Raw genomic sequence first — 26,461 nt, forward strand, 5'->3', positions numbered from 1 at the left:
ATTTGTGATCCTCAACCACTAAGGATCATAACAGGAATGCACCAGTATGTCTTGGTACTCCCGCATTTTGCGCTCCCGGTTCAACGGTGTTATGAGGCTTTGTAAGTTGTCCCAGTAGCGAGGATCTAGGAGGGTGTACACCCAATAATCAGCCGTGTTGAGAATGTGGGCGATGCGGCGGTCGTTTCTCAGGCACTGCAGCATGAAATCTGTTGTTAATTCTGCTCTTGGGTTCCCTCCGGTGGTTGTTGGTAGTAATACAGTTGTCCCTGGGTTGCAATCCTGGGCAGGTGTCCCTGCTGATTGCAGCTCTGACTGGGATATTTAGGTGTGCAGGATTCATTAGCCCTTGCCAGTTGTCCATTGTTTTTGGAGGTTTTGCATCTCTGTCTGGTTCCTCCTGCCCTGCTACCAAATCAGCAAAGATAAGTGTCTGGTTTTGTTTCTGCAGCACACATGCTGTGTGCTTTGCAATTCAGTACTATTCAATGTTTTTTCTTGTCCAGCTAGACTGTGTTTGGATTTTTCAGTCAAGTTGGATTCTCAGGAGATGCAGATATACATTCCATGTCTTTAGTTAGATGGTGGAATTTTTGTATTATCTGCTGTGGATATTTTTAGGGTTTTAATACTGACCGCTTAGTATTCTGTCCTATCCTTTCCTATTTAGCTAGCGTGGCCTCTTTTGCTAAATCCTGATTTCTGCCTGCGTGTGTCTTTCCTCTATTACTCACAGTCAATATTTGTGGGGGGCTGCCTATCCTTTGGGGTTCTGCTCTGAGGCAAGATAGAATTCCCATTTCCATCTATAGGGGTATTTAGTCCTCCGGCTGTGTCGAGGTGTCTAGGATGTGTTAGGTACACCCCACGGCTACTTCTAGTTGCGGTGTCAGTTTAGGGTTTGCGGTCAGTACAGGTTCCACCTACTCCTGAGAAAGTCTCATGCAGCTCCAAGGTCACCGGATCACAACAGTACAACTGGCCAACAATGAGTTAAATGCATCTCAGAAGAAGGGAAGAAAGGTGTTGAGCCATTTTTTTTTTTCTGTAGCCTGCTTTGTCTTTTCTTCCCTCTTTTTCTCTAGGTGGCTGAGGAGTCTTGTGCTAGCATGGATGTTCAGGGATTAGCTTCTCGTGTAGACCAGCTTGCTGCTATGGTACAGAGTATTTCTGATTATATTGTTCAGACTCCAGTTTTAGAGCCTAAGATTCCTACTCCTGATTTGTTTTTTGGGGACAGGTCCAAATTTTTTAAAAACAACTGTAAACTGTTTTTTGCTCTGATACCTCGATCCTCTGGTGATTCCATTCAGCAGGTTAAAATTGTCATCTCCCTGCTGCGTGGCGATCCTCAGGATTGGGCATTTTCCCTGGAATCTGGGAATCCAGCCTTGCTTAATGTAGACGCCTTTTTTCAGGCTTTAGGATTATTATATGATGAACCAAATTCTGTGGATCAAGCGGAGAAGCCCTTGTTGGCCCTGTCTCAGGGTCAAGAAGCGGCAGAATTGTATTGTCAGAAATTTAGAAAATGGTCTGTGTTTACTAAATGGAATGATGATGCTTTGGCGGCAATTTTCAGAAAGGGTCTTTCTGAATCCGTTAAAGATGTTATGGTGGGGTTTCCCACGCCTTTCGGTCTGAGTGATTCTATGTCTCTGGCCATTCAGATTGATCGGCGCTTGCGGGAGCGCAGAACTGTGCGCGCTGTGGCGTTGTCCTCAGAGCAGATGCCTGAGCCAATGCAGTGTGATAGGATTCTGTCTAGAACGGAACAACAAGGATTCAGACGTCAGAATAGGTTGTGTTTTTATTGTGGCGATGCTTCTCATGTCATTTCAGTCTGCCCTAAGCGTACCAAGAGGATCGCTAGTTCATTTACCATCAGTACTGTACAACCTAAATTTCTGTTATCGGTGTCCTTGATTTGCTCATTGTCATCATTTTCTGTCATGGCGTTTGTGGATTCAGGCGCCGCTTTGAACTTAATGGACTTTGAGTTTGCCAGGCGTTGTGGATTTCCCTTGCAGTCTTTGCAGAACCCTATTCCTTTAAGGGGCATTGATGCTACACCATTGGCTAAAAATAAGCCCCAGTTCTGGACACAGGTGACCATGTGCATGGCGCCAGCCCATCAGGAAGATTGTCGATTTCTGGTGTTGCATAATTTGCATGATTCTATCGTGCTGGGTTTTCCATGGTTGCAGGTACATAATCCTGTGTTGGATTGGAAGTCTATGTCTGTGACTAGTTGGGGATGTCAGGGGGTTCATAATGATGTTCCTTTGATGTCAATCTCCTCTTCTTCCCCTTCTGAAATTCCAGAGTTTTTGTCTGATTTTCAGGATGTATTCGATGAGCCCAAGTCCAGTTCCCTTCCACCGCATAGGGACTGTGATTGTGCGATTGACTTGATTCCAGGCTGTAAGTTTCCTAAGGGCCGACTTTTCAACCTGTCTGTGCCTGAAAATACCGCCATGCGGAGTTATGTTAAGGAGTCTTTGGAGAAAGGGCATATTCGGCCATCTTCTTCACCATTGGGAGCGGGATTTTTTTTTGTTGCTAAGAAGGATGGCTCCTTGAGACCCTGTATTGATTATCGCCTCTTGAATAAGATCACGGTCAAGTTTCAATACCCTTTACCTCTGGTTTCCAATTTGTTTGCTAGGATTAAGGGGGCTTGTTGGTTTACGAAGATTGACCTTCGGGGGGCATATAATCTTGTTCGTATTAAGCAGGGTGATGAATGGAAAACTGCGTTTAATACGCCCGAAGGCCATTTTGAATACCTTGTGATGCCATTCGGCCTCTAATGCTCCATCTGTTTTTCAGTCCTTCATGCACGATATCTTCCGGACTTATCTTGATAAATTCATGATTGTATATTTGGATGACATTTTAATTTTTTCCGATGATTGGGAGTCTCATGTGGAACAGGTCAGGATGGTATTTCAGATCCTTCGTGATAATGCTTTATTTGTGAAGGGGTCTAAGTGTCTCTTTGGAGTGCAGGTTTCTTTTTTGGGCTTCATTTTTTCTCCCTCATCTATAGAGATGATCCGGTTAAGGTTCAGGCCATTCATGATTGGATTCAACCCACATCCGTGAAGAGCCTTCAGAAATTTTTGGGCTTTGCTAATTTTTATCGCCGTTTCATTGCTAACTTCTCCAGTGTGGTTAAACCCTTGACCGATTTGACGAAGAAAGGCGCTGATGTGACGAGTTGGTCCTCTGCGGCTGTCTCTGCCTTTCGGGAGCTTAAACGCCGATTTACTTCTGCCCCGGTGTTGCATCAACCGGATGTTTCTCTTCCGTTTCAGGTTGAGGTTGACGCTTCTGAGATTGGGGCAGGGGCCGTTTTGTCTGAGGGATCCTGTTGGTTCCTTGATGAAACCGTGTGCCTTCTTTTCCCGTAAGTTTTCACCTGCTGAACGCAATTATGATGTCGGCAATCGGGAGTTGTTGGCTATGAAGTAGGCGTTTGAGGAGTGGCGACATTGGCTTGAGGGAGCTAAGCACCGTATTGTGGTCTTGACGATCATAAAAATCTGATTTACCTCGAGTCTGCCAGACGGCTGAATCCTAGACAGGCTCGATGGTCCTTGTTTTTTTCCCGTTTTGATTTCGTGGTCTCGTATCTTCCGGGTTCTAAGAATATTAAGGCTGATGCCCTCTCTAGGAGTTTTTTGCCTGATTCTCCTGAGGTCCTTGAACTGGTCGGCATTCTGAAAGAAGGGGTGGTCCTTTCTGCCATTTCCCCTGATTTACGACGGGTTCTTCAGGAATTTCAGGCTGATAAACCTGACCGCTGTCCAGTGGGGAAACTGTTTGTTCCTGATAGATGGACTAGTAGAGTGATTTCTGAGGTTCATTGTTCTGTGTTGGCTGGCCATCCTGGTATTTGTGGTACCAGAGATTTGGTTGGTAGGTCCTTTTGGTGGCCTTCTTTGTCACGTGATGTGCGTTCTTTTGTGCAGTCCTGTGGGACTTGTGCGCGGGCCAAGCCTTGTTGTTCCCGTGCTAGTGGGTTGCTTTTGCCTTTGCTGGTCCCTGAGAGGCCCTGGACGCATATTTCTATGGATTTTATTTCTGATCTTCCGGTTTCCCAGGGGATGTCGGTCATCTGGGTTGTTTGTGACCGGTTCTCTAAGATGGTTCATTTGGTGCCTTTGCCTAAATTGCCTTCCTCTTCTGATTTGGTTCCGTTGTTTTTTCAGCATGTGGTTCGCTGGGCATGGTATTCCGGAGAATATTGTGTCCGACAGAGGTTCCCAGTTTGTTTCTAGGTTTTGGCGGGCCTTTTGTGCTAGGCTGGGCATTGATTTGTCTTTTTCTTCCGCATTTCATCCTCAGACAAATGGGCAGACCGAGCGAACTAATCAGACTTTGGAAACTTATCTGAGATGCTTTGTGTCTGCTGATCAGGATGATTGGGTGGCTTTCTTGCCATTGGCCGAGTTTGCCCTTAATAATCGGCTACCTTGGTTTCGCCCTTCTTTTGTAATTTTGGTTTTCATCCTCGTTTTTCTTCGGGGCAGGTTGAGCCTTCTGACTGTCCTGGTGTGGATTCTGTGGTTGACAGGTTTCAGCAGATTTGGGCTCATGTGGTGGACAATTTGGTGTTGTCTCAGGAGGAGGCTCAACGTTTTGCTAACCGTCGTCGGTGTGTTGGTTCCCGGCTTTGGGTTGGGGATTTGGTCTGGTTGTCTTGCCGTCATGTTCCTATGAAGGTTTCTTCCCCTAAGTTTAAGCCTCGCTTTATTGGTCCTTATAGGATTTCTGAGATTATCAATCTGGTGTCTTTTCGATTGGCCCTTCCGGCCTCTTTTGCTATCCATAATGTCTTCCATAGATCTTTATTGCGGAAATATGTGGTGCCCGTTGTTCACTCTGTTGATCCTCCGGCCCCTGTGTTGGTTGATGGGGAGTTGGAGTATGTGGTTGAGAAGATTTTGGATTCTCGCTTTTCGAGGCGGAGGCTTCAGTACCTTGTCAAATGGAAGGGTGTTGTGAACTCTGTTTTCAGGCTCCCTCTTGTGGTCACAGGTGGTATTGTGTGACTTTTGTTTTGGGCTTCCCCTGGTGGCTTTGTTTGTTATCCTGCGGGTCTGTGGCTGATCAGCTGCCTTGTTATTCACTTGGGAGTTTCCTATTTAGCTCTGTTTCACTTCCACTTGTTGCCGGCTGTCAATGTACTCAGTGCTATTCTGATTACTCCTGATTATCTTCGGTTTCAGTCTCTTCAGGAGAAGCTAAGTTCTGTTTAATTATTTTTTGCTCATCAGTCTGCAATATGATTTCTGTGTATGATGAGTTTAGTCCAGCTTGCTAATATGTGATTTCTTCTGCTGGTTTGCTCTGGGGTACAGAGTTGCTTCCCCCGCACCGTTAGTTGGTGCGGGGGCTCGAGCGATCTCTGCGTGGATATTTTGAATAGGGTTTTAAATTGACCGCTGAGTTCCCTTTCTATTTTCTGCTTTCTAGTGTTAGCGGGCCTCATTTGCTAAATCTAATTTCATCTCTGTGTTTGTGCTTTCCCCTTAACTCACCGTTAATATTTGTGGGGGGCTATTCTATATCTTTGGGGTCATTTCTCTGAGGCAAGTGAGGACTTTCGTTCCCTCTAGGAATAGTCAGTTTCTCAGGCCGTGAAGAGACGTCTAGGATTTTCAGGTAACGTTCCACGGCTGCCTATAGTTGTTTGCGGATAGGATCAGGTTGCGGTCAATTCAGTTACCACTTCCCCAGAGTTTGTAGTCAGTTTAGTTACTTAGCTAGTCCTACTTGCGATCCTTGCCTCTAGGATCATAACAGAAGGGTTATGGCCAGGAGGATAATTCTTGGGTTTTTGCCTCTGATGTCCATGCTGCTGATTTGGTCCGTGCCTTTCATCTGGCTCGTCCTGATCAGCCAGGGGGCTCTGGTGAGGGTTCGGTGACCCCTCCTCAAGGGGGGGGTACTGTTGTGAATTCTGCTCTTGGGTTCCCTCCGGTGGTTGTTGGTAGTAATACAGTTGTCCCTGGGTTGCAATCCTGGGCAGGTGTCCCTGCTGATTGCAGCTCTGACTGGGATATTTAGGTGTGCAGGATTCATTAGCCCTTGCCAGTTGTCCATTGTTCTTGGAGGTTTTGCATCTCTGTCTGGTTCCTCCTGCCCTGCTACCAAATCAGCAAAGATAAGTGTCTGGTTTTGTTTCTGCAGCACACATGCTGTGTGCTTTGCAATTCAGTACTATTCAATGTTTTTTCTTGTCCAGCTAGACTGTGTTTGGATTTTTCAGTCAAGTTGGATTCTCAGGAGATGCAGATATACATTCCATGTCTTTAGTTAGATGGTGGAATTTTTGTATTATCTGCTGTGGATATTTTTAGGGTTTTAATACTGACCGCTTAGTATTCTGTCCTATCCTTTCCTATTTAGCTAGCGTGGCCTCTTTTGCTAAATCCTGATTTCTGCCTGCGTGTGTCTTTCCTCTATTACTCACAGTCAATATTTGTGGGGGGCTGCCTATCCTTTGGGGTTCTGCTCTGAGGCAAGATAGAATTCCCATTTCCATCTATAGGGGTATTTAGTCCTCCGGCTGTGTCGAGGTGTCTAGGATGTGTTAGGTACACCCCACGGCTACTTCTAGTTGCGGTGTCAGTTTAGGGTTTGCGGTCAGTACAGGTTCCACCTACTCCTGAGAAAGTCTCATGGGGCTCCAAGGTCACCGGATCACAACAGAAATCAACCATGTGCTCCAGACTGCCAACTGGCCAAGAAACACAGTCCCCTGCTTGATGCGTCATCTCTGCCTGCTCTGCATCACCCCACCCTTGCTCTACATACTGACTACTAGAGCATTGTGTAACTCCCTCCTCTGGACAGATGTCTTCCTCCTCCATTGACTCCTCCTCACAAAGTGTCCCCTGCCTAGGCCTTTGTGAGGAACCACGTTGCGCAGACTGTCCAGAAGCAGATGGCGTTTGTGACTCCTCATCCTCCACAACCTCCTCCCTTAGTGCTTGTAGTGTTTTTTCAAGCAGGCAGATTAGGGGGATAGTCATGCTGACTAGTGCATCATCTGCACTCGCCATCCGCGTGGAATCATCGAAGGCACGCAAAACGTGGCAGATGCCCTTCATAGAGGCCCACTCAGTGGTGGTGAAGTGTGAACGGCGCGCAGTGCGACTTGTTTGCGTCTGATGCAGCTGGTACTCCATTACTGCTGCCTGCTGCTCACACAACCGTTCCAACATATGTAACGTTGAATTCCACCTGGTTGGTAGGTCACATATGATGCGATGTTCCGGAAGGCGGAATCGGTGCTGCATAGCTGCAATGCGCGATCTTGCCATGCTGGAATGCCACAAGTGAGCGCACTCTAGGCTGACCTTGTGCAGCAGTGCATCAAGATCCGGATAGTCCCTCAAAAAACTCTGCACGACCAAGTTGAGCACATGTGCCAGACATGGGATGTGAGAGGTTGCCTAGGCCCAGAGCCGCCACCAGATTTCGGCCATTGTCACACACTACCATGCCTGGCTGGAGATTCGCTGGCACAAACCACACGTCGCTCTCCTGCTTGATGGCCTTCCAGAGCTCCTGCGCTGTGTGGCTTCGATTCCCCAAAGAAATTAATTTCAATACGGCCTGTTGACGTTTGGTTATGGCTGTGCTCATATCGGTCGTAACAGGTAAGCGTTCACGGGTCCATGTGGAGGTAGACTGTGATGGCTCCTGCAGCGGTGATTCAGAGGAAGTAGAGTATGAGGAGGAGTCAATGTGTACAGACTGGATTCCTGCAATCCTTGGAGTTGGCAGAACACGTACAGCGCCACTCTCAAGATCTGTCCCCGGCTCCACAACATTTACCCAATGGGCAGTGAGGGAAAGGTATTGCCCCTGTCCATGGTGACTGGTTCACGCATCGGTGGTCAGGTGGACCTTGCTACTGACGGCGTTTAGCAGCGCATGTTTAATTTTTCCCTCCACATGCTTTTGCAGGGCAGGGACGGCTTGCCTGCTGAAATAAAAGCAGCTGGGTACGTTGTATTGTGGGACTACCAATGCCATGAAGTTACAGAAGGTGTCAGTCTCCACCAGCCTGAATGATAGCATTTCAAGGGACAGTAGTTTTGCAATGCCAGCATTCAGAGCCTGTGCTCGGGGGTGGTTTGCTGAGTATGGCCGCATTTTTTCCCATGCCTGTGCTACCGATCGCTGTAGACTGGCCTAGGAGTGTGAGGATGACAGGGAACGTGGTGCTGTGGGTGGAATTACACTGTGTCTCTGTCCAACAGTGCCAGAGGTTCTTCCATGGCGATCCTGTGAGGAAGCCGAACCAGCTGTGTGTGAGCTGGAAGAGGCTACAACACGAGCTGAAGAGGTGGTAGGTGGCGCTGTAGGTTGGTCTAGGTCTTCAGTGTGTTTTTGTAACTCCACCACGTGCTTGGTCTGCACATGTTTCCACATATTTGTGGTATTGAGGTTGCTGACACTTTTCCCTCTTTTGACGTTCTGATTACACAGCTTGCATTTGACAAAGCAAATGTCATCTGCAACTTTGTCAAAAAAGGTCCAGGCACTGCAAGTCTTGAGAGCGCCCGTTTTTGGTTTTGGAAGAGGCATGCTCCTAATGGGTGCCGAAGTGGAGGCTACAGGCAAGGTAGTCTTCCCCCTCCCTTTTGGGCCATTCGGGGAATCTCTCCCTCAGAGCTGCTCCCACCACCTTCCTGTACCTCACGCCATGATGGGTCAAGGACCTCATCATCTACACTACCCTCTTCCAACAACTGCTTCTCCTGGGTAGTCTCGGCAGCACAGTACGCACCAGAAAGGGCACCTGAGTCTCATCATCAGATGCGTACTGAGGTGTGCTGACCGTAGGCACTGGCCCACCCGCCTCTTCAGATTCAGAGAGACAAAGCAGTTGCGCATCACTGCATACTGCCTCTTCTTCAGTTTCTCGAATGCTGCTTGGCCCCCTCTTTCCAAGCCAAGAGATTCAGAGAACATAAGTAGAGATGGCTCCTGTCCTGGGCTCTCTGACTGCCTGGGCAATTTGGTAGGTGGTGAAGAGACAGATGGGTGCTCTTCAGTGCTCTGTGGCTCTATGCCTGAGAGGATGTGGCACTAATTGAAGTCGATGAGTTAGCTGCCATCCATCCGACGACAGCGTCAATTTGTTCGTCCCGCAGCAGTGGGGTACGGCGAGCTCCTACAAAGCTGCACATGAAGGACTGTTCCCTGCTAAAACTGGGGGATGATGAGTCACCGATGCCCGCAGCAGGCACAGAATCCCGTCCTCTCCCTGCAGAAACTCCACGCCCACGTGCCTTACCCCCTGCCTTCTTCATCTTGGTAGACTGATAAAAGATAGGCAGAAAAGTACTAAGGGCTTAGTGTGCTTATTCCTGAACAGCTGCTAACAGATATAAGAAACACTAATTTTATAAAGTGTGGACTAGACTTTAATGTGAGCTAATGTGGCCTACACAACTGTACAGTGGAGTGTTGGGTGAACTTTATTAACTTTTTGGTTTTTTTTCACAAAAAGACACTGGATGTGCCCAAAGATGTAAAACCGATAGTATCACAAACTTTTTGTAGCGATTACAATGGAGGAAGGTAACCTACAATGCAATAGATGAGGCTCCAAAAAATAGGCTAATACTAATCTGGCTGTGGCTGCAGGGCACAAGGCTGCAGAAAGGCTCCTCTATGTACTCCTATATAGTGTTTTTCCGCAATCTAGCAGGATACGGATGGAAACCCACTAATAGGATAAAATCAGGAAAAATGATAATTACTTACGGGTAATTTGATTTTCCAGAACCATGACAGCACCGTACGTGAGAGATGGCATTCGCCCCCAGGAACAGGAAACCTGCAGCAGAGATAAAAGAATGTGGCGGCCCCTCTCTCCTCAGTTTGTTTCAGAGTTTGTAAGATGACCGCTTTGTTAGTACACACTCGTATATTACATTTACAATGTATAGCTCTTTATTAGTTTTTATCTATACATATATATATATATATATATATATATATATATATATATATATATATATATATATATATATATATATATACTAGATGGTGGCCCGATTCTAACGCATCGGGTATTCTAGAGTATGCATGTCCACGTAGTATATTGCCCATTTACGTAGTATATTGCCCAGTCACGTAGTATATTGCCCAGCCACGTAGTATATTGCCCAGCTACATAGTATACAGCACAGCGACGTAGGATATTGCGCAGCTACGTAGTATATTGCACAGAGCCACATAGTATATTGCACAGCTTTGTAGTATATTGCTCAGCCTTGTAGTATATTGCCCAGCCACATAGTATATTGCCCAGCCTTGTAGTATACAGCAGAGCCACGTAGGATATTGCCCAGTGACGTAGTATATTACCGAGGCACGTATAGGGCCAAAAAATAAAAAATAAACATACTCACCTAACGATCCGAGGGCCCCTTGTAGTGTATCATACTCACCATTCTTGTTGCTGCTCCTCTGCGTCCTGCCTCTTCTCTTCCTGGGATCCTGTGCAGATGGTAGTGGTCGGCTTCAGGAAAATGGCCGCTGGATGCTGCGCGTGCGCAGATCGAGATCGCGGCGGCCATTTTCCTGAAGCCGAGTTCCATTGCAAGTGCCAGGGCTGGTGGGAGCAGGACCTATGAAGACGTCGCGGTCACATGACCGTGACGTCACGGCAGGTCCTTGCCGCACACCAGCCCTGGGACGGGACTTCACCGCAAGCTGACGCTTGTAATGGAGCGGTCCGGGGAGCGTGGCGAGGAGCGAGAAAGGCGGCGGAGGGTGAGTATAGCAGGTTTTTTTTTTTTATTTATTATTTTTAACATTACATTTTGTACTATTAATGCCGCATAGGCAGCGTCAATAGTACAAAGTTGGGGACACACAGGGTTAATAGCAGCGGTAACGGAGTGCGTTACCCGCGGCATAACGCGGTCCGTTACCGCCGGCATTAACCCTGTGTGAGCGGTGTATGCGGGCGCCGGCAGTGAGTGCGGGGAGTAAGCGGCCATTTTTTTCTGGACTGTGCGCGTCGCTGATTGGTCGCGGCAGCCATGACAGGCAGCTGCCGAGACCAATCAGCGAACGAATAACGGTGACAGACAGAAGGACAGACGGAAGTACCCTTAGACAATTATATAGTAGATATATATATATATATATATATATATATACCCGTATTTTCCGGCGTACAAGACGACTTTTTAACCCCTGAAAATCTTCTTAAAAGTCGGGGGTCGTCTTGTACGCCGGGAATCGCCTTGTACGCCGGGTGTATATGGTGGGTGGGGGGGGGGGGGAAGTGATCCTGATGACGACGAGGGGGCGTCTCACAGGAAAGTGAGTATCCCCCATTACCTTATCATAGCGCTGCAGCGTGGGGTCTCTGTGCTGGGAGCGGCGGCTGCTGTGCTGTGCTGTGGCGGCTCCTCTTCTGCAGTGTGGGGCCTCTGGTGCTGTGGGGCGGTGGCGGCGGTGGCGTATCTTCATGCAGTCGGGGCTCCTCCGGCATCTCAAAGCCTAGAAGCCCCGCCGGCAACTCCATCGGTGTAATGCGCTGGCCTCCGGGAAAATGGCCGCTGCTTAGATTCAGATCTCGTGTCCCGAGATTTCGGGACGAGATCTGAATCTGAGCATGCACAGCCCCCAGCGGCCGGGCCACCGCATCGCACCTATTGAGCTGCCTCCGGGAAAATGGCCGCTGCTCAGATTCAGATCTCGTCTCCCGAGATCTCGGGACGAGATCTGAATCTGAGCAGCGGCCATTTTCCCGGAGGCCACCTGACCGCATTGTACCGATGGAGTTGCCGGCGGGGCTTCCAGGCTGAGATGCCGGAGGAGCCCCGACTGCATGAAGATACGCCGCCGCCACTGCCCCACAGCACCAGAGGCCCCACACTGCAGAAGAGGAGCCGCCACACCACAGCACAGCACAGCAGCCGCTCCCAGCACAGAGACCCCACGCTGCAGCGCTATGATAAGGTAATGGGGGATACTCACTTTCCTGTGAGACGCCCCCTCGTCCTCATCAGGATCACTCCCCCCCCCCCCAAAAGGCACATATTCACCGGCCCTATAAGACGACATACGGTGTATAAGAAGACCCCCAACTTTTAAGAAGATTTTATTTTTTAACTGGTAAAGTTGGGGGGTCGTCTTATACGCCCAGTCGTCTTATACGCCGGAAAATACGGTATATATATATATATATATATATATATATACACACACACACACATACACACACACACACACACACATATATATATATATATATATTTTATTTTTTATTTTTTCACAAAAAAAGGCAGCACTCCATTTTCTTTGAGATAATGTGCAGGAATTTATTGAACTCACATCTCCGTGCGATGTTTCGGCTCTGAATGAGCCTTTCTCAAGCAGTGAGTATTGCTTCATACAGCGTATATATAGAGACACATCTCCATCATCCCCCAATCACAGCCAATTAATTCACATCATGTGTTTTATACATTATTACAATTTACAAAAAAAGTGCTTTAGTGTTTTCAATGTGCAAATACTTATTAAATGAACCATTACATTTAGTCAATATCTGTCATCCATTTGCGTTTATCTCTGGAGGGACACAGCGCTTATGGAGGATCCAGCATGTTACTGGCGTTCTGAATCACCTACTGCGCATGTCCCAGTGTTTCTGCTTACATCATAACCACATGATGGATTAGGGGCCAATCAAAAATCGGTAAACCATATCCAAAATCCAAAGCATGCGCAATAGCGCTTGCGATCGCCATTTTACTTGTGGCATTATTAAGGCACTTGTAAAGCACCATCATGATTGTGGCATCTAAGATCCGGCGCATGCGCAGTAGCGCCTATAATCACCATTTTAGTCGTGGCATCCTATGAAAGTATTTTCAAAAACGCCATTATAGTTGTGGCACCCATCATCAGGCGCAGGCGTAATAGCGTACATAATCGCCATATCAGCAGTGGCATCTTAGCTGGGCTTATTTTCTATGAAAAGCCAATCACTTGTGGCATATTCCATACTAATGCCGCTCATGACATAGTACCTATAATAAAATATCATTTTAAACAGCATGATCTGACTTATGTTACACCACATTTAGGTTCACGGGGCAGAAGGCCCCTTACTCGCCCTATGGACACATATTGCTGTGCCTAATCCTGCCTTGACATACCAGATGTGGCCTTTATCCAGACCCTCATCCAGCAGTCAAACAGTGTCTCGAGGGTGCACCCAACCTTTCCAGGCAAGGTGCCTCCACTTATAACCCCTGCCTAGCAGTAGCACATTAGTGCTGGCTGATGTGAACATGGCTTATATTAAAAAGTCAACCAAGAAAAACAGCACATGGTCCTTTCTAGCTATCGTACGAAAAATTTCCAAGCCACTAGCAAAAATCATGAGCAATGCTAAAAGGATGTTTTTAAATGATTTATTAATTGGCCTCCAATCCTATTCATGTGAAAAAATTATTTTCAAAATCCATTATAATTCAATAAATCAATCAAATTTACAATAATTTTCATTGAAAAAAAATCCTTTTATAGAAAAAATCTTTTTTCATTCCAACATTGTAAGTCACTCCAGAGGCAATCTTCAAAATGGCGGACAGTAAAAGCACCTGTACAAAAATACAGAATAAAATTAGGAACATATCTACAAAAGACAAGTATTCCCAAATATAAAAGAAATATTACCAAGTCATCAACTACACAATTTCAGTACAGGAACAATATACTTATAAAACTGTATGTAATTTAAAGTCCACATTGAGGCCCTTAGGCCTAAGAGTATTCAGTTTATAAATCCACATCAATTCTCTTTTTCTGAGGACCACCTCCCTATCCCCACCCCTCCTATCCAAAGGTACCCGATCAATTATCTTAAATTTCAGATCTTTTTCCGAATGATTATATTCAACAAAGTGTTTAGGGACAGGAAGGTCTGTCCTTTTCTTCCTAATCGAATGCCGATGTTGATTCATTCTCACCTTAAACTCACACGTTGATTCACCAATGTACCACAGATTGCACGGACACATCAAAAGGTAAACCACGTAATCTGAACCGCATGTCAGGAAGTGTTTGATTTCATATACCTTCCCCGTTACTGGATGTTTCAATGTTGCACCCTTTAGCATATAGGTGCAATTCACACAATTTAAGCATGGAAAACATTCATTTCTGCTGGAGCCTGTTAAACACAGTTGTCTACTTTTCCTTTTCGGGCCAACATCAGACTTAACCATGTAATCCTTGATGTTCTTATTTCTTCTATATGAATACAGTGGCGGTAACCGAAGCTTCACTATACCGGGCAAACATTTTCCCAACATCCCCCAATGTCTACTAATGACATTAGCCACATCTTTGCTCTCCTCCCCATACATGGTAACAAATGGGACACGTCTATGTTTTATTTTGCATTTACCTTTTACCTCTCTCTGTATAAGTTCCATCCTATTCTCCTGTTATACTTTATTTTTTGTTGTTTCCAATAAACTCCTAGGGTACCCTCTATCTAGGAACTTTCTCACTAATGAGTCCACCACTGTACCCACTTCTTCATCTTTCTTGACTATACGTCTAACTCTAATTGACTTAGTGGAATGGACTTCACCATAGACCGTGGATGTTGGCTATCGTATAATAACAGATTGTTTCTGTCCGTATTTTTTACAAATAGTATGGTACTGAGCTGCCCCTCCTTTAAACTAACGAGCACATCCAAAAACTGGATGTCCATTTTTGACATCACCAGTGTGAATTTGATTGTGTCATCAATAGTATTCAAAAATTGATAAAAATCTTCCAACCCACTCTGAGAGCCTGTCCAAAGGAGGAAGATATCATCTATGTATCTCCACCACGTCAAAACATATCGGAAGTGGTGGGATACATAGACGAGATCCTCCTCCAGGACTTCCATGACCAAATTTGCATATGCGGGGGCCATATTGGCCCCCATAGCTGTTCCACGCTTTTGCGTATAAAACCCGTCACCGAACAAAAAATAATTCCTTTTTAGAATGATCTCTAACATTTTCAGAAGGAAGGTTTTCCCTTCAAATGTGCACTTCATTAGATCCAATTTCTTCCCTACTGCTCTTAAACCCTGTTCATGATCTATAGATGTGTACAATGACACTACATCGAAGGATGCAAGTATAACATCCCCCTCCAATTGTAGTGCCTCTAATTTTCTTAAAAAATCAGTTGTATCTCTAATGAAAGATTTACATTCCCTGACCATAGGGTTGAATATCCTGTCTAGGAAGATACCCATCTTATTGAATACTGACCCCACCCCCGAAACTATAGGTCATCCCGGGGGATTGACCAGGGTCTTATGAATCTTTGGGATTATATATAGCACCGGAGTGCGTGGTTTTTCTTCAAATAGGAATTCATAAAGACCCTGGTCAATCACAAGGGCATCCAATGCTTCTTTTAAACAAGCTTTAATTTCTCTGTTGATAGCAAATTTCGGATCACCATCCATTTTACAGTACACATTCTCATCACTAAGCTGTCTCATTATCTCAGTAATGTACATTACCTTGTCCATGACGACGACTGCTCCCCCTTTATCTGCAGGTTTCACTACAATTTCGTCGTCATGGACAAGTTCCTGCAGTGCTTCAAACTCTTCCTTAAGGATATTTGGATGTGCATACCCTATATCTATATTGTTTCTCAATTACTCAATGTCAAGTCTTACCGCTTTTTCAAAGGCCTCAATCACAGCTGAATTTGTTGGTGGTATAAATTTACTATTTTTTCTTAATTGTACCCCATTCAAATCAAATTCACTTATTTTCACTTTTTTGTTAGTATCCTTATCATTAAACCACTCTCTTAATTTAATCTGTCTGAAAAAACGTTGAAGGTCCAATTGTAGCTCAAACCAATTTATATGTGTACATGGACTGAAATTCAGCCCTTTACTTAACACCGAGATTTGCATGTCCATTAGTACCTTATTGGAGATGTTTAATATAGGTTCTGTTCCCTCTTCCTGAGGTTCAGGATCTTTTGGGGTTGAGTTTTCGTTTTTTCTAATTTCTTTTTGCCTTTGATGCTGGCGCTTGCCTCCCCGCCTTTTTCTTCCTCTGGGACTTTTGCTGAATCTATAAAGAACACAATCATTATACACATAGTCATTTTTACTTATATTAATTTCTCTTATTCCCAAAGGACCTCTTTTCTTCCACGGCATTTTTGAATTAGCCATTTGCCAAGAATATACACTCACCGGCCACTTTATTAGGTACACCATGCTAGTAACGGGTTGGACCCCCTTTTGCCTTCAGAACTGCCTCAATTCTTCGTGGCATAGATTCAACAAGGTGCTGGAAGCATTCCTCAGAGATTTTGGTCCATATTGACATGATGGCATCACACAGTTGCCGCAGATTTGTCGGCTGCACATCCCAAAGATGCTCCATACAAGGCAGGATGGATCCATGCTTTCATGTTGTTTACGCCAAATTCTGACCCTACCATCCGAATGTCGCAGCAGAAATCGAGACTCATCAGACCAAGCAATGTTTTTCCAATCTTCTACTATCCAATTTCGATGAGCTTGGACAAATTGTAGCCTCAGTTTCCTGTTCTTAGCTGAAAGGAGTGGTACCCGGTGTGGTCTTCTGCTGCTGTAGCCCATCTGCCTCAAAGTTCGACGCACTGTGCGTTCAGAGATGCTCTTAGGCCTACCTTGGTTGTAACGGGTGGCGATTTGAGTCACTGTTGCCTTTCTATCAGCTCGAACCAGTCTGCTCATTCTCCTCTGACCTCTGGCATCAACAAGGCATTTCCGCCCACAGAACTGCCGCTCACTGGATTTTTTTTCTTTTTCGGACCATTCTCTGTAAACCCTAGAGATGGTTGTGCGTGAAAATCCCAGTAGATCAGCAGTTTCTGAAATACTCAGACCAGCCCTTCTGGCACCAACAACCATGCCACGTTCAAAGGCACTCAAATCACCTTTCTTCCCCATACTGATGCTCGGTTTGAACTGCAGGAGGTTGTCTTGACCATGTCTACATGCCTAAATGCACTGAGTTGCCGCCATGTGATTGGCTGATTAGAAATTAAGTGTTAACAAGAAGTTGGACAGGTGTACCTAATAAAGTGGCCGGTGAGTGTATATGGCCAGTCTCAGTCTCCAATGTCCCTGCTCCATTTTTTTCTTTTTGTTTCCTCTAGTTCTCCACGGAATTTAGACATATCCTTATCAACCTTTTCTTTAAACGCAGTCCAATCTTCCTTGTTAAACACTTCCTGCATCTTTTTGTCCATTTCCTCAGTATTGTGTTGCATTTTTTTAACTTCATCTTGCAAAAATTCAACATTCAATAGCATTATATTCATAGCATATTTGTTCGATATCATTGTAATTCTACTGCAAAATGCCACATTACCAAAAAATAAATTAGGGCGTATATTTGATCTCAAGCCTCTAGGTATTTTGCGCTCCCTTAAATAATGTCCCAGCGTGGTCAGGTGTAACTGAGCTTATTAAACGCTGCATATCATTCGTATACTTATGTTTCATTTCCGTATGTGAGGGTATTTTCAAGAAAGCTGCATCCCCCTCTATATTATTTAGTATACGTTCCCCATCCTCCACCGTGTAGTTAAAGACCCCTGGGTCCATGGTATATTCATCCATGTTCCCAAAAAATGGCTTAAGGATGTTAGAAAGAATCAAAAGAATAGAAAATATATATGTGCAAAAATTTCCAGACATCAACATAGTAATAAAAAGATGGAAAGCACAAATCCTTTACTTATCTTCGGGTGCAGAGCCCCCAGACAATCTGTCCACTGGTTGGTGATAGTCCATATATTTCACAAAAAAAGGCAGCACTCCATTTTCTTTGAGATAATGTGCAGGAATTTATTGAACCCACATCTCCGTGCGACGTTTCGGCTCTGAATGAGCCTTTTTCAAGCAGTGAGTTCTGAATCACCTACTGCGCATGTCCCAGTGTTTCTGCTTACATCATAACCACATGATGGATTAGGGGCCAATCAAATATCGGTATGGAGGATCCAGCATGTTACTGGCATTCAGAACGCCAGTAACATGCTGGATCCTCCATAAGCGCTGTGTCCCTCCAGAGGTAAACGCAAATGGATGACAGATATTGGCTAAATGTAATGGTTCATTTAATAAGTATTTGCACATTGAAAGCACTAAAGCACTTTTTTTGTAAATTGTAATAATGTATAAAACACATGATGTTAATTAATTGGCTGTGATTGGGGGATGATGGAGATGTGTCTCTATATATACGCTGTATGAAGCAATACTCACTGCTTGAAAGAGGCTCATTCAGAGCCGAAACGTCGCACGGAGATGTGGGTTCAATAAATTCCTGCACATTATCTCAAAGAAAATGGAGTGCTGCCTTTTTTTGTGAAATATATGGACTGTCAGCAACCAGTGGACAGGTTGTCTGGGGGCTCTGCACCCGAAGATAAGTAAAGGATTTTTGCTGTTCCATCTTTTTATTACTATGTTGATGTCTGGAAATTTTTGCACATATATATTTTCTATTCTTTTGATTCTTTCTAACATCCTTAAGCCATTTTTTGGGAACATGGATGAATATACCATGGACCCAGGGGTCTTTAACTACACGGTGGAGGATGGGGAACGTATACTAAATAAAATAGAGGGGGATGCAGCTTTCTTGAAAATACCCTCACATTACAGAAATGAAACATAAGTGTACGAATGATATGAAGCGTTTAATAAGCTCAGTTACACCTGACCACACTGGGACATTATTTAAGGGAGCGCAAAATACCTAGAGGCTTGAGATCAAATATACGCCCTAATTTATTTTTTGGTAATGTGGCATTTTGCAGTAGAATTACAATATCATCGAACAAATATGCTATGAATATAATGCTATTGAATGTTGAATTTTTGCAAGATGAAGTTAAAAAAATGCAACACAATACTGAGGAAATGGACAAAAAGATGCAGGAAGTGTTTAAGGCTACGTTCACATTTGCGGTCAGCGCCGCAGCGTCGGGCGCCGCAGCATCGCCGCATGCGTCATGCGCCCCTATATTTAACATGGGGGCGCATGGACATGCGTTGTGCTGCGTTTTGCGCCGCATGGCCGCAAGCGTTGGACGCAAGAAACGCATCAAGTTGCATTTTTTTTGCGTCCAACTTTCGGCCAAAAAGGACGCATGCGGCGCAAAACGCAGCGTTTTAGCGTGCGTTTTGCCGCGTTTTTGTTTGCGTTGTGCGCTGCGGCGCCGACGCTGCGGCGCACAACGCAAATGTGAACATAGCCTAACAAGGAAGATTGGACTGCGTTTAAAGAAAAGGTTGATAAGGATATGTCTAAATTCCGTGGAGAACTAGAGGAAACAAAAAGAAAAAAATGGAGCAGGGACATTGGAGACTGAGACTGGCCATATATATTCTTGGCAAATGGATAATTCAAAAATGCCGTGGAAGAAAAGAGGTCCTTTGGGAATAAGAGAAATTAATATAAGTAAAAATGACTATGTGTATAATGATTGTGTTCCTTATAGATTCAGCAAAAGTCCCAGAGGAAGAAAAAGGCGGGGAGGCAAGCGCCAGCATCGGAGGCAAAAAGAAATTAGAAAAAACGAAAACTCAACCCCAAAAGATCCTGAACCTCAGGAAGAGGGAACAGAACCTATATTAAACATCTCCAATAAGGTACTAACGGACATGCAAATCTCGGTGTTAAGTAAAGGACTGAATTTCAGTCCATGTACACATATAAATTGGTTTGAGCTGCAATTGGACATTGAAGGTTTTTTCAGACAGATTAAATTAAGAGAGTGGTTTAATGATAAGGATACTAACAAAAAAGTGAAAATAAGTGAATTTGATCTGAATGGGGTACAATTAAAAAAAAATAGTAAATTTATACCACCAACAAATTCAGCTGTGATTGAGGCCTTTGAAGCGGTAAGACTTGACATTGAGTAATTGAGAAACAATATAGATATAGGGTATGCACATCCAAATATCCTTAAGGAAGAGTTTGAAGCACTGCAGGAACTTGTCCATGACGACGAAATTGTAGTGAAACCTGCAGATAAAGGGGGAGCAGTCGTCGTCATGGACAAGGTAATGTACATTAATGAGATAATGAGACAGCTTAGTGATGAGAATGTGTACTGTAAAATGGATGGTGATCCGAAATTTGCTATCAACAGAGAAATTAAAGCTTGTTTAAAAAGCATTGGATGCCCTTGTGATTGACCAGGGTCTTTATGAATTCCTATTTGAAGAAAACCCACGCACTCCGGTGCTATATATAATCCCAAAGATTCATAAGACCCTGGTCAATCCCCCGGGGCGACCTATAGTTTCGGGGGTGGGGTCAGTATTCAATAAGATGGGTATCTTCTTAGACAGGATATTCAACCCTATGGTCAGGGAATGTAAATCTTTCATTAGAGATACAACCGATTTTTTAAGAAAATTAGAGGCACTACAATTGGAGGGGGATGTTATACTTGCATCCTTCGATGTAGTGTCATTGTACACATCTATAGATCATGAACAGGGTTTAAGAGCAGTAGGGAAGAAATTGGATCTAATGAAGTGCACATTTGAAGGGAAAACCTTCCTTCTGAAAATGTTAGAGATCATTCTAAAAAGGAATTATTTTTTGTTCGGTGACGGGTTTTATACGCAAAAGCGTGAAACAGCTATGGAGGCCAATATGGCCCCTGCATATGCAAATTTGGTCATGGAAGTCCTGGATGAGGATCTCGTCTATGTATCCCACCACTTCCGATATGTTTTGACGTAGTGGAGATAAATAGATGATATCTTCCTCCTTTGGACAGGCTCTCAGAGTGGGTTGGAAGATTTTTATCAATTTTTGAATACTATTGATGACACAATCAAATTCACACTGGTGATGTCAAAAACGGACATCCAGTTTTGGATGTGCTCGTTAGTTTAAAGGAGGGGCAGCTCAGTACCACACTATTTGTAAAAAATACGGACAGAAACAATCTGTTATTATACGATAGCTAACATCCACGGTCTATGGTGAAGTCCATTCCACTAAGTCAATTAGAGTTAGACGTATAGTCAAGAAAGATGAAGAAGTGGGTACAGTGGTGGACTCATTAGTGAGAAAGTTCCTAGATAGAGGGTACCCTAGGAGTTTATTGGAAACAACAAATAATAAAGTGCTACAGGAGAATAGGATGGAACTTATACAGAGAGAGGTAAAAGGTAAATGCAAAATAAAACAGACGTGTCCCATTTGTTACCATGTATGGGGAGGAGAGTAAAGATGTGGCTAATGTCATTAGTAGACATTGGGGGATGTTGGGAAAATGTTTGCCCGGTATAGTGAAGCTTCGGTTACCGCCACTGTATTCATATAGAAGAAATAAGAACATCAAGGATTACATGGTTAAGTCTGATGTTGGCCCGAAAAGGAAAAGTAGACAACTGTGTTTAACAGGCTCCAGCAGAAATGAATGTTTTCCATGCTTAAATTGTGTGAATTGCACCTATATGCTAAAGGGTGCAACATTGAAACATCCAGTAACGGGGAAGGTATATGAAATCAAACACTTCCTGACATGCGGTTCAGATTACGTGGTTTACCTTTTGATGTGTCCGTGCAATCTGTGGTACATTGGTGAATCAACGTGTGAGTTTAAGGTGAGAATGAATCAACATCGGCATTCGATTAGGAAGAAAAGGACAGACCTTCCTGTCCCTAAACACTTTGTTGAATATAATCATTCGGAAAAAGATCTGAAATTTAAGATAATTGATCGGGTACCTTTGGATAGGAGGGGTGGGGATAGGGAGGTGGTCCTCAGAAAAAGAGAATTGATGTGGATTTATAAACTGAATACTCTTAGGCCTAAGGGCCTCAATGTGGACTTTAAATTACATACAGTTTTATAATTATATTGTTCCTGTACTGAAATTGTGTAGTTGATGACTTGGTAATATTTATTTTATATTTGGGAATACTTGTCTTTTGTAGATATGTTCCTAATTTTAGTCTGTATTTTTGTACAGGTGCTTTTACTGTCCGCCATTTTGAAGATTGCCTCTGGAGTGACTTACAATGTTGGAATGAAAAAAGATTTTTTCTATAAAAGGATTTTTTTCAATGAAAATTATTGTATATTTGATTGGTTTATTGAATTATAATGGATTTTGAAAATAATTTTTTCACATGAATAGGATTGGAGGCCAATTAATAAATCATTTAAAAACATCCTTTTAGTATTGCTCATGATTTTTGCTAGTGGCTTGGAAATTTTTCGTACGATGGCTAGAAAGGGCCATGTGCTGTTTTTCTTGGTTGACTTTTTAATATAAGCCATATATGTTCACATCAGCCGGGACTAATGTGCTACTGCTAGGCAGGGGTTATAAGTGGAGGCACCTTGCCTGGAAAGGTTGGGTGCACCCTCGAGACACTGTTTGACTGCTGGATGAGGGTCTGGATAAAGGCCTCATCTGGTATGTCAAGGCAGGATTAGGCACAGCAATATGTGTCCATAGGGCGAGTAAGGGGCCTTCTGCCCAGTGAACCTAAATGTGGTGTAACAAGTCAGACCACGTACTATATGTCATGAGGGGCATTAGTATGGAATATGCCACAAGTGATTGGCTTTTCATAGAAAATAAGCCCAGCTAAGATGCCACTGCTGATATGGCGATTATGTACGCTATTACGCCTGCGCCTGATGATGGGTGCCACAACTATAATGGCGTTTTTGAAAATACTTTCATAGGATGCCACGACTAAAATGGCGATTATAGGCGCTACTGCGCATGCGCCGGATCTTAGATGCCACAATCATGATGGTGCTTTACAAGTGCCTTAATAATGCTACAAGTAAAATGGCGATCACAAGCGCTATTGCGCATGCGTTGGATTTTGGATATGGTTTACCGATATTTGATTGGCCCCTAATCCATCATGTGGTTATGATGTAAGCAGAAACACTGGGACATGCGCAGTAGGTGATTCAGAACGCCAGTAACATGCTGGATCCTCCATAAGCGCTGTGTCCCTCCAGAGATAAACGCAAATGGATGACAGATATTGGCTAAATGTAATGGTTTATTTAATAAGTATTTGCACATTGAAAGCACTAAAGCACTTTTTTTGTAAATTGTAATAATGTATAAAACACATGATGTTAATTAATTGGCTGTGATTGGGGGATGATGGAGATGTGTCTCTATATATACGCTGTATGAAGCAATACTCACTGCTTGAGAAAGGCTCATTCAGAGCCGAAACGTCGCACGGAGATGTGGGTTCAATAAATTCCTGCACATTATCTCAAAGAAAATGGAGTGCTGCCTTTTTTTGTGAAATATATGGACTGTCAGCAACCAGTGGACAGGTTGCCTGGGGGCTCTGCACCCGAAGATAAGTAAAGGATTTGTGCTGTTCCATCTCTCTCTCTCTCTATATATACTATTTTTTTTTGTGAATCACACAACCATCACCAAGATAGGGCGGGAATTAATGCGGTGCTGTCATGGTTCTGGAAAATCAAATTACCCGTAAGTAATTATCATTTTTTCCCTTCACCATGACAGCACCTTACGTGAGAGGAAGATATAGAAAGACTCCTAGGGTGGGACAACAGCAGATAATACCTTTCTCCCGAAAGACAAGTTTGATAGACCTAAGTCTAGCCTATAATGTCGGAAGAAGGTAGAGAGTGAAGACCATACTGCCGCTCTACAAATCTGTTCCACCGAAGCGTTTGCCCTTTCCGCCCAGGATGTGGCAATAGCACGTGTGGAGTGGGCCGTAACACCCTGTGGGGGAACTTGGCCAGAGGAGAAATATGAAAGTGAAATAGCCGTACGCAACCACCGTGCAATAGTTGCCTTTGAGGCCTTTTTTCCCGTTTGTCCCCTGGAAGGCGACAAAAAGGGCTGATGACTGACGCCAAGATTTTGTGGCTTCTATGTATTGAAGCAGGCAGCGTCTGACATCAAGACAATGGAAGATTTGCTCTCCCTGGGATTTTGGTTGAGGACAAAATGAGGGCAAAATAATTTCCTGGTCCCTATGAAATTTTGAGTTGACCTTTGGTAGGAAGGCCTGGTCGGTTTTGATAATCACTTTGTCATCCTGGAAGGTAGTGTAAGGGGGGTTCACCGAAATAGCTTGCAGCTCGCAGGTACGTCGGGCTGAAGTTAAGGCAACCAGGAGGGCAGTTTTTAGGGTTAAGAACTTTATTGAAATGGAAGCGAGAGGCTCAAAGGGGGAAACAGTTAGAGCATTTAAAACTAAATTTAGATCCCAGGGAGCCACCTTAGGTAATAATTTTGAGGGTCTGGATGTAAAGGAGGCTCGGATGAACCTATAGACCCAAGGGTGGTCAGCAAGTTTCTGATCAAACAGCGCACGCAGGGCGGAGACTTGCACCTTTAAGGTGCTAGTAGATAGCCCCCTCTCTAACCCTTTTTGGAGAAATTCTAGAATTTCTTTTACCGGAACTACTTGGCTTGTCTCGGACAACTGTCGCCCTGAGAATTCTAGAAATTTCTGCCAAATTTTTTGATATTTCTCTGAGGTGACCTTTTTTCTGCTAGCGAGCAACGTGGCCACCAAAGAGTTCGAGAATCCTTTTGCTAATAGAAGCCCACTTTCAAGTTCCAGGCGGTGAGATGTAGCCTGTGTACTTGGGGATGTTGAACTGGTCCCTGGTGTAGGAGATCCGAGGCATCCGGGAGGATCCGCGGGTCCGAGATAGACATGCATCTGAGCCACGTGAACCATGCCCTTTTCGGCCAAAAAGGGGCTATGAGGATCACTCCTGCCTTGTCTTCCCGAATTTTCTTGAGGACTGTCGGGATTAATGGTATCGGGGGAAATGCGTACGCTAGATGAAAGTTCCATCGGTACAGAAACGCATCCACTCCCTCCAGGTGTTCTCTTGGGTTCAGAGAATAGAACTTCCTCACCTTCCGATTTTCTTTTGTGGCGAACAAGTCTATTTCTGGAACGCCCCAGCTGTCACATATTTTTCCAAATATTCCCTGGTTCAGGGACCATTCCCCCTGATTGCCCTTAACTGGGGATATACATGCAGGCGTCTGCAACAGACGCAGTCTGCTGCAATTCATCTTTTAACTTCTATCTTTTAAATTACATCTTTTTAATTATGAATTTGAATTAGACTGAATTGGACTGGAATTGACTGGAAGGTAACAGAACACCAAACCACTACAATGTTTCGGTTTCTTTTCTCAGTCACCCCCATACTACTTTCCTTCTTACAATCTCCTGCAATCCCTCCACCTTGTAAGGAACTAGTCATTTCTTCCTCCATCCTCCCGAGCCATCTCACCTTATCCTCAGAACTGTTCCTCCACATACAATCCTTTTTCTCCAGACACACACGGCCACATCATGTCCTATCCTGCTCCCACCTTCTAACACTCTGTCTGCTACTCCTCATTGCCGGTGATGTATCCCCAAATCCCGGCCCACCTCAACACATCCCCACGCTCATTTCTAACCCCCTACCTCGATCCTCCGCACGTTTTCCCAACCATGACAACCTCATACCCATTCATCCAGCCCCCACCCCCCCGGTCCCCTTACCTGGAGCACTATGGAACGCACACTCCGTCTGCAACAAACTGCCATTTATCCATGACCTCTTCATCACCAACAAACTCTCCTTCCTTGGCATCACGGAAACCTGGCTCACCCCCTCTGACTCAGCCTCTCCAGCTGCGCTTTCCTACGGCGGTCTCCACCTCTCTCACACCTCTCGCTCCACCAACAAATGTGGTGGAGGAGTTGGCTTGCTCCTGTCCGACACCTGCTCCTTCACTCCAATCCCGCTACCACCCTCCGCTACTCTTCCCTCATTTGAGGTGCACTCCATCCGCATCTATTCCCCCTCCAACCTCCAGCTGGCTGTCATCTACCGCCCCCCAGAACTAGCCATCTCCACCTTTCTCGACCACTTCACCACATGGCTACTTAATTTCCTCTCTGTTGACATCCCCACTATCATCATGGGTGATTTCAACATCCCGATTGACACTTCCACCTCAGCTGCCTCTAAACTTTTATCACTGACTGCCTCCTTTGGCCTCACTCAATGGTCCTCTGAGGCCACTCACAAAGATGGCCACACGCTGGACCTCGTCTTCACCCGCCTCTGCTCCCTTACTAATCTCACTAACTCACCCCTCCCTGTCTGACCACAACCTACTGACATTCTCTTCCCTCTCCTCTCCTAGTGTGCAACCCCCACTCCACGAACTCCCTCGCAGAAATCTCAAACATCTCAACTTACAATCACTCTCTGAGTCCCTTCTCCCTCTTACCGACATAGCCTCCCTTCATGACACAGATGCTGCTGCTTTTTATAACGCCACAAT

At 44.6% G+C, this 26,461-nt stretch overlaps 1 long non-coding RNA gene across 1 annotated transcript; it reads left to right on the forward strand.

The window, feature by feature from the left end:
- The first annotated feature begins 19,377 nt into the window (after nt 1–19,377).
- LOC143804605 (uncharacterized) lies at nt 19,378–22,580 on the forward strand. The gene is made up of 3 exons (XR_013221066.1): nt 19,378–19,532; nt 19,603–19,753; nt 22,103–22,580. It is a non-coding gene; the product is annotated as an uncharacterized LOC143804605 (long non-coding RNA).
- Nucleotides 22,581–26,461: the final 3,881 nt, after the last annotated feature.

This window comes from Ranitomeya variabilis, chromosome 1, assembly GCF_051348905.1.
Source record: "Ranitomeya variabilis isolate aRanVar5 chromosome 1, aRanVar5.hap1, whole genome shotgun sequence".
In the NCBI taxonomy this organism is placed as follows: Eukaryota; Metazoa; Chordata; class Amphibia; order Anura; family Dendrobatidae; genus Ranitomeya; species Ranitomeya variabilis.